General features: G+C 44.2%; 1 pseudogene; it reads left to right on the top strand.

Moving 5' to 3' along the window:
• The first annotated feature begins 1,546 nt into the window (after window positions 1-1,546).
• LOC112231402 overlaps window positions 1,547-8,444 on the top strand; it is a 105,115-nt pseudogene continuing 98,217 nt past the window's right edge.

The raw sequence follows: 8,444 nt of genomic DNA, 5'->3' as shown, positions 1-8,444 counted from the left end.
GTGTGTGTGTGTGTGTGTGTGTGTGTGTGTGTGTGTGTGCAACAGCACTGTCCTTTCTTGTGGTCTTGGCTATATAGAGAGTGGTCAATAATTAGGTGCTCATTAGAGTGCTTTGTGCTCCTGCCTCAAAGTCGATGGAAACAAACTGATGTGTTTTTGCCACTGGCTCCAATTAGCACCTGGTCAGAGAACACTGAAAGCAGAGCCTTGACTGCAAAACACACCCAATACAACACGTTGTACAGACCACCATTAAATAAAGTTATTGACGTGTGTGTGTGTGTGTGTGTGTGTGTCTATGTGCAGAACAATACAGTACGTGTGTGTGACCTTAACATTTACAACCTTTTTTAGCATTTACAACCCTGCAAGCTATTGTCTAACATAACTAGGCATCAAACCCACACATGTACAACTACATACATTTGGACATATTTGTATGTGCAGTCGATTAATTATTGTCAACTTATAGATTTCAGGAGCATTATTGGCCTAACATATACAATCTGACCTCCTGGTAGCTACACACACATGCACGGGACACACACGTGCACACAAACACACACACACACACAGAGAGAGAGAGTTGCTGAGTAAAACCCCTGGGGCTGGTTTGGGCAGCTCTTCTGCTTTGTTGTTCTTGGTTAATCACACGGACTCACAGAGCGGATGATGCACCTGCAGCTGCCGGCTCTCTCCTCTGTCAGTCCTCTGCTCTGCCCTTACCTGTGATGAGTGGCCACAGACCCCTGGGCACACCAGCACCCACCCCCTCTATCATTTGATCATGACATGTGAGATGTGCTTGCTACAGAGTAACAGCACACTGACACACCAGCCAAGAATCATATGGAGTACCTATCTATCTCTTATTATCTCTTTTTCTAGACAAGGTGCCACATGGCACGGAGGTGAACCTCTGGCATCATAGGTAAAGGCTACTCCACAACAGCCAGCTCCCTCTATTGCATTGCCCTATACCGACAACACATTCAACACATCACAGTAGCATGGTTCATTGAAGTCATTTGATACAGAATACAGATGCTGTATTTCAAGATATCCTGAGACCCGGTGCAACATAGGCCATCTCAATTGGTTTCTCTGTCGATGAGGGAGAAGGGAATTGTTTCTATGGCTTTAACCATTTCTGACGTCACCCTGATGCAGATCTCCATCTGAAAAACATACTTCGTTCGATAATGGAAACACTGCGCCGAGTGAGGTCAAACCAGAATACTTTCTTTAAGATGATTTCACAGATATAGATTGGCTTCGGCTGACAATAATGCCTCCTCCTATCTTCGCTGTCTATTCATAAAAAATTATCACTGCAAGAGAAAATTTTAACATAATGTGGCAAGCAGCGACCGATGGCACAAATGGGACACGCACTCAATCTGCGGTAGCTTTGAGTGAATTCGAATGAGCGTGAGTGTTTTAAAAAAGAGAGAGAGAGAGAGAGAGAGAGAGAGAGAGAGAGAGAGAGAAGTGTGTGTCTGTGTGTGTGTGTGAGAGAGAGAGAGAGAGAGAGAGAGAGAGAGAGAGAGAGAGAGAGAGAGAGAGAAAGTGTGTGTGTGAGAGAGATAGATAGATAGAGAGAGATGAAACACAGCATCTCTTCTCAGGCACTAACCGAAGAATCTTCACGAATGAGGCATTGATGGATCTGTCGGGGCTGCAAAATAATTAACATCATTACAATCCTGTAAAAGTCATTATGATATGCCAAACGAGGCAACAACGAAACGGATGATCCATTCATAGCTCCCCTTTGTTGCCGATATAAAACATCAAAGAAGAAGTAAAGCAGAGCGACAACGCAAGTACGCAGAGGAGAGGTCTGACACCCTGTTTGGAGCGTCTTTATTTTATTAATTTAAATAATGAGTTAATGTAGGCCTTCTCACAACAGAGGGAGGCACCGTGGAAATGTATCACCATGGAAAGGAGAGAAGACGAGCATCCTTTGCGTTGAGTTAACGCTAATGCGTTACACGCATTTGTTTTTATTATTGTTTTATTTCATTCTCTGCCTTTCTCTTTCGAACTCAAAAATGTGGTAAGCTATCTGTCGACTAGGGAGAGAGAGAAGGGTGTTGTCAGAAAGAGGAAAGAGAGGAGGAGGGGGCATTAAGAGGTATTATTTTTGGGGGAATGGGGGGACAGATCGACACGGAGAAGGTGAATTGATGTACGAAAGCCTGCGACACCTCACTTTAATGAGAAATAATCTTGCAAAAGAAATGGCGTAAAACATCACCCGAAAAAAGCAAGAGAGAAAACCAGACGCATCTTCAAGGGAGACCCTCGCGTTCTCACGTTGACCGGGAATATTTTGGGTAAGCCTATTCCTCCCTTTTTAAAAATAATTGTCGTGATTTCCTATAGCTTTTGTGTGCGCAAGCATCCATGTGACGCTGTTGTTCCGTATCTCCTTCGCATAATCGATCCTGGCGCACTGTCACCGTTGGGAAATTAGTTGTCAATATTGGCAAACCTTCATGCGAATGTGTAATACAAATGTTTTCCTTCGTTTCAATAGTGTGCTATTTCAGTGGCCTTTGCCTGTTGATAAGATGTCGCCTCCTGAGGTTTTTACGCTAACATTATGGCTGGCTAATATCCGCAGAGCAACCCGCGATGCCGACGTGTCTTTCCGTTTTACCAGAGAATAAAATGGAACCAAGATGGTCAGCATCCGATCTGATTTGAATCAGGACATGATCAAATGATAGGCTACGGCGGGCGGACTGGGGTATATCAGTCGGGCCAGTCGTGCTGCTTACCAGTCGAGGAACCATTTAGGGAATTAATTGCGCCCATCGGTAGCCCTTTGGCTACGTAGGGATTGATAGATGTTTTCACTTGATAGATAATGGTTGTATGTGCTCTTAGTGTGAGCGTGCCAGATCCCTCTGCCATACCGGTGAAATAGATTGCTGTATGTTTGATATCATGTATTGACCTGTGTGATTTCTTTAAAGGTAATATTTAATATTGGTCACTGTCATCAACATACACCCTCATTGTCACACATGTAAAACATACACACACAGGTATAATCAGATGCACATCACAGGAGTGTGTATTGGTATTGGTATCACAGGAGTGTGCATTGGTTTTGGTATCACAGGAGTGTGCATTGGTATTGGTATCACAGTAGTGTGTATTGGTATCACAGGAGTGTGCATTGGTTTTGGTATCACAGGAGTGTGTATTGGTATTGGTATCACATGAGTGTGCATTGGTATTGGTATCACATGAGTGTGCATTGGTTTTGGTATCACATGAGTGTGCATTGGTATTGGTATCACAGGAGTGTGCATTGGTATTGGTATCACAGGAGTGTGCTTTGGTTTTGGTATCACAGGAGTGTGCTTTGGTTTTGGTATCCCAGGAGTGTGCATCAGTATTGGTATCCCAGGAGTGTGTATTGGTATTGGTATCACAGGAGTGTGCATTGGTATTGGTATCACAGGAGTGTGTATTGGTATTGGTATCACAGGAGTGTGTATTGGTATTGGTATCACAGGAGTGTGTATTGGTATTGGTATCACATGAGTGTGTATTGGTATTGGTATCACAGGAGTGTGTATTGGTATTGGTATCACAGGAGTGTGTATTGGTATTGGTATCACAGGAGTGTGTATTGGTATTGGTATCACAGGAGTGTGCATTGGTATTGGTATCACAGGAGTGTGTATTGGTATTGGTATCACAGGAGTGTGCATTGGTATTGGTATCACAGGAGTGTGTATTGGTATTGGTATCACAGGAGTGTGTATTGGTATTGGTATCACAGGAGTGTGTATTGGTATTGGTATCACAGGAGTGTGCATTGGTATTGGTATCACAGGAGTGTGTATTGGTATTGGTATCACATGAGTGTGTATTGGTATTGGTATCACAGGAGTGTGTATTGGTATTGGTATCACATGAGTGTGTATTGGTATTGGTATCACAGGAGTGTGTATTGGTATTGGTATCACAGGAGTGTGTATTGGTATTGGTATCACAGGAGTGTGCTTTGGTTTTGGTATCCCAGGAGTGTGCATCGGTATTGGTATCCCAGGAGTGTGTATTGGTATTGGTATCACAGGAGTGTGCATTGGTATTGGTATCACAGGAGTGTGTATTGGTATTGGTATCACAGGAGTGTGTATTGGTATTGGTATCACAGGAGTGTGCATTGGTATTGGTATCACAGGAGTGTGCATTGGTATTGGTATCACAGGAGTGTGCATTGGTATTGGTATCACAGGAGTGTGCATTGGTATTGGTATCACAGGAGTGTGCATTGGTATTGGTATCACAGGAGTGTGCATTGGTATTGGTATCACAGGAGTGTATTGGTATTGGTATCACAGGAGTGTGCATTGGTATTGGTATCACAGGAGTGTGTATTGGTATTGGTATCACAGGAGTGTGCATTGGTATTGGTATCACAGGAGTGTGCATTGGTATTGGTATCACAGGAGTGTGTATTGGTATTGGTATCACAGGAGTGTGCATTGGTATTGGTATCACAGGAGTGTGCATTGGTATTGGTATCACAGGAGTGTGTATTGGTATTGGTATCACAGGAGTGTGCATTGGTATTGGTATCACAGGAGTGTGCATTGGTATTGGTATCACAGGAGTGTGCATTGGTATTGGTATCACAGGAGTGTGTATTGGTATTGGTATCACAGGAGTGTGCATTGGTATTGGTATCACAGGAGTGTGCATTGGTATTGGTATCACAGGAGTGTGCATTGTGACTATGCAAGCGAATGCAGACACTCGCATCCAAGGAGAGGGGCACATTTATATTCAGTGCTGGTTGGGCAGTACTCAGTCAATGGCAGAATTCAGCTCAGACAAGAGGACCTCTGTTCAGATGGAGGTCGAGGATACACTTGTACTCTGGCTTAGCCTTCTCAATGATAGTGGATCCGCCTCGCATTGCCCACTGATCTTACTGACAGGGTCCTAATCAGCTAGTGCTCCGACCTATACCCTCTAATGACTCCGGGAACGTCTAAAATGCATACATGATGTATGGAGAGTTATACAACGGGTGGTATGAAATCCCCATTGTTAGAGCCTCTCCTGCGCATGATATATGAGACAACGTACACATTGCCACATTCATATGAAGTGGCATTGTTTACGTCGTTACCTAGCAATGCACTACCACTACTACTTTTACAACTACTAGTCTTAGCACCTGTAACTCGTCATGGATGATTTTAAAGTTAAAGTTACTTATGCTATCACTCCAATGACTTGGAGGGTTGTGAAAAAGAGTGTCAGATTCTATGGGACCAGAGCCCTCTGAGTTGAGCAGTGGTTAATGTACAGCATTTGGGATCTGTCATTCTGTAAAGCCTTACATAAACATGATTATTATACTTAAAGTTAGAACTCAGGGATCTTCCACTGGCTAAAACCAACAGGTTGTGTCCAGTTCTATGGTCTGTGCCCTGGCCCCATGCCAGGAGCAGCACTTGCTGTGTCATAACGCTGCCATCACATCAAAGTCTAAATGCAAGGGAGGGTGTAGGGCTTAAAGGGGCTACTCTCACCTATGAGGAACACTCATTATTCACACTTCGAAATGCTCACAGCACAAACATACTATACTGAGTGTACAAAACATTAGGAACACCTGCTCCTTCCATGACACAGACTGACCAGGTGAATCCAGGTGAAATCTATGACCCCTTATTGATGTCACTTGTTAAATCCACTTCAATCAGTGTAGATGAAGGGGAGGAGACATGTTAAAGAAGGATTTTTAAGGCTTGAGGCAATTGAGACATGGATTGTGTTTAAAAAGGCTCCTGTAGTTTGTAATTTTCACTTTGAAATGACAGACTTGATTTCGCCTTAAAAAAAATGTGATAAACTCCTACAAAAATGAGCATCCACAAAGTAATTCTAATTCCCTGTTGCTGAGAAAGAGTCACTTAGTAGACCTGTATTGCATCTATATGGAGAGTTTCTGTTGGAGGATCTTAGTATGACTGTGAGTGGAGCAGGCCAGGCCCAGTGAAGGAGCAGGCCAGGCCCAGTGAAGGAGCAGGCCAGGCCCAGTGAAGGAGCAGGCCAGGCCCAGTGAAGGAGCAGGCCAGGCCCAGGGAAGGGTTATAGGGATGTAACCTAGCAGTGAGTTCATCTTGGATGCATGTATGGAGCCTTTCCTCAGAGCACATGAATAATGAAGGGTGTACGGCGATGTTCAGTTTGCACCAACCCCTGAGTATGTGCTTCTTCTCTGGTTTCTGGCACAACTACTGTGTGTTCTGTCTTACACAGTGCCAGCCTGTAGGCATCTACCACAGCTGGATTAACATTTAAACCATCATCAGGGGCCAGGGTGGGTGGAGCCTACTTCCTTCACACTCAAATGTTCACTTTAAGGCAGTTGGTTATGTTATGAGCATTTATTTTCGTGTTCTATTATTTTGTTTTTGTTTTTAGTCCTAAGTCAAACTTTAGAACCATGCCATCTCATATTCCACTTCTATGGCAATATGAAGTGAAATGTTGGGCAAGTATAAAGGTAGACATTTCTTCTTGGTAGAGTAAATAAGGTTGTTTACATAAAACGCTGCATTGTGTGGCCAGTAAAGCTGTCGTCCATGTCTTCACCATGTATATTAAGGTCATTTTTTTGTACAGGTTAATTTCTCATCCAGCTGATCACTAGTCCTCTCTCACACACACATCAGGCTGATATCAGTACAGCCCCTATCTTACATTAAGCTGACCTCTGTATAGTTCTCTCAGCGTACAGGAAATCTCAAAATACACTTGCCTCTTGTGCATACAAATGATGTTCGTGCAGTCATTTTTCACATATGGCTGATCTCAGTTCAGCACTTTTATTGACCTTTTCACCACCTTAATGTAGCCAGCTGTTATTTTTCCCCCACAATTTGCTACATTCACAGGCTTCACACCAAACAGACCCGTGTAGGGTGTGAATCATCGGCTGCACTCAAGACTTTTCTCAAGGCAAGATCTATATTTCAGCAGCTGCCTGTAATGTGATGGTGCCAGGTTCTAAAAAGCTCTCAACGTGGCCCAATGAACCGTGCTTATATGCTGGGATGTGTGATATGATGTGCCTAACCCCAGTGAGCCAGTGTTGCTGGCCGGGTCGTAGAGCAACAGTGACTGGTCTCCCCTGCACATGCCTCCGCTGCAGCTGCTGACTAAGGAGATTCCTTTGTTGTGTTCTATCATGAGCTACGACTGACAGGCTATAGAGGCCTGACGGAAAGATTGCTCGTATTATTTAGCATGTGAAGAGTGAAATTTGAGCTTTACTGTATTAGTAGAAGGAGAAACAGGGAACCGATGTATTCTCTGTGGTCGAACATGTCACATTTGTTGCAAGCTTGTGACCTCCCGACCGTAAATGTCATGTGTGCTGTGTAGAGATGATTGAAATCAACATTGTAAATGATGGAGACGAAGTCTTCCTAATTAAACCCAGTGTTGTCTAATTAGCCTCTAGATACTGTCCCCAACTAGTCCCTTAGTCATGGCCAGGGAGCAATTATTTCCTGAGCACAAACCGTATGGACATTCCTCTGCTACATGTCACCATCAATTCACATCACGACAACATGATGCAGAGCTTCTTCTGTCCCATTTCTTCATTTCACATTCCAGAGGGCCTTGTAGCATCCACCATGCGACATTACAGAGATAATCAAGGGTTGTGGTGAAGGACAGGTCATGGGAAGAGAGAATCTATTTTTAACAGACCTGGAGTAGAGCCTCTATGTGTGTAAGTCTGTTACAGTGTATCCAGTCTTAACTGGTTCCCTGGGTTCCCTCTGTGTTTCTAGGGGCCAGGGATCAGTGTGTAAGTGGCTCCTGTGGGTGTCTGTTAGGCCCTGATGCCACAGGACATAGTGCTTCCTTGGCTTGAGAGGTCAACCAGAAGGAAAAACCCAACGCAGAGGGAGGGACGGGAGGACCTGCCGATATCTGTTTGTGGAGTCAGCGGACCGCCAGTGGTTTTTCGGGGAATAAATCCACCATCACTTTGCTGGAGAAAAGGGATTCACACCGTTGCAAAAAAAAACAGCGATACAGTTTATAACTGCTTTTCCAAAAAACTGCCTCTAATTATTCATTTGTTTGGAAACTCAGATCCCAGCTGGACTACAGTTTAGGGACTGGGTTTCAGCAGTGGTGGAGGAGACAAGCCAATCAAGCACACGTAAACCAGATGGAAAGCAGATAGCTAAACAGACTGAGGCAGCCACTGAATCACAGCAGGGCAGACAGAAGTTCTGTGGGCATTGGCCCTAAAGTTCATTTGTAGCGTGCCTGTAGCAGTCCTCCAGCCTGTATTCATCACGATGGTTGGGCTTTCCACCTGGCCACACATTTGTTTCAGCCCGAGTTGAGCAACGTCATTGTCCCCATTACAAGTGATG

Source organism: Oncorhynchus tshawytscha, linkage group LG33 (genome assembly GCF_018296145.1).
Source record: "Oncorhynchus tshawytscha isolate Ot180627B linkage group LG33, Otsh_v2.0, whole genome shotgun sequence".
Classification (NCBI taxonomy): Eukaryota; Metazoa; Chordata; class Actinopteri; order Salmoniformes; family Salmonidae; genus Oncorhynchus; species Oncorhynchus tshawytscha.
This window is presented reverse-complemented; position numbering and strand designations above follow the sequence as displayed.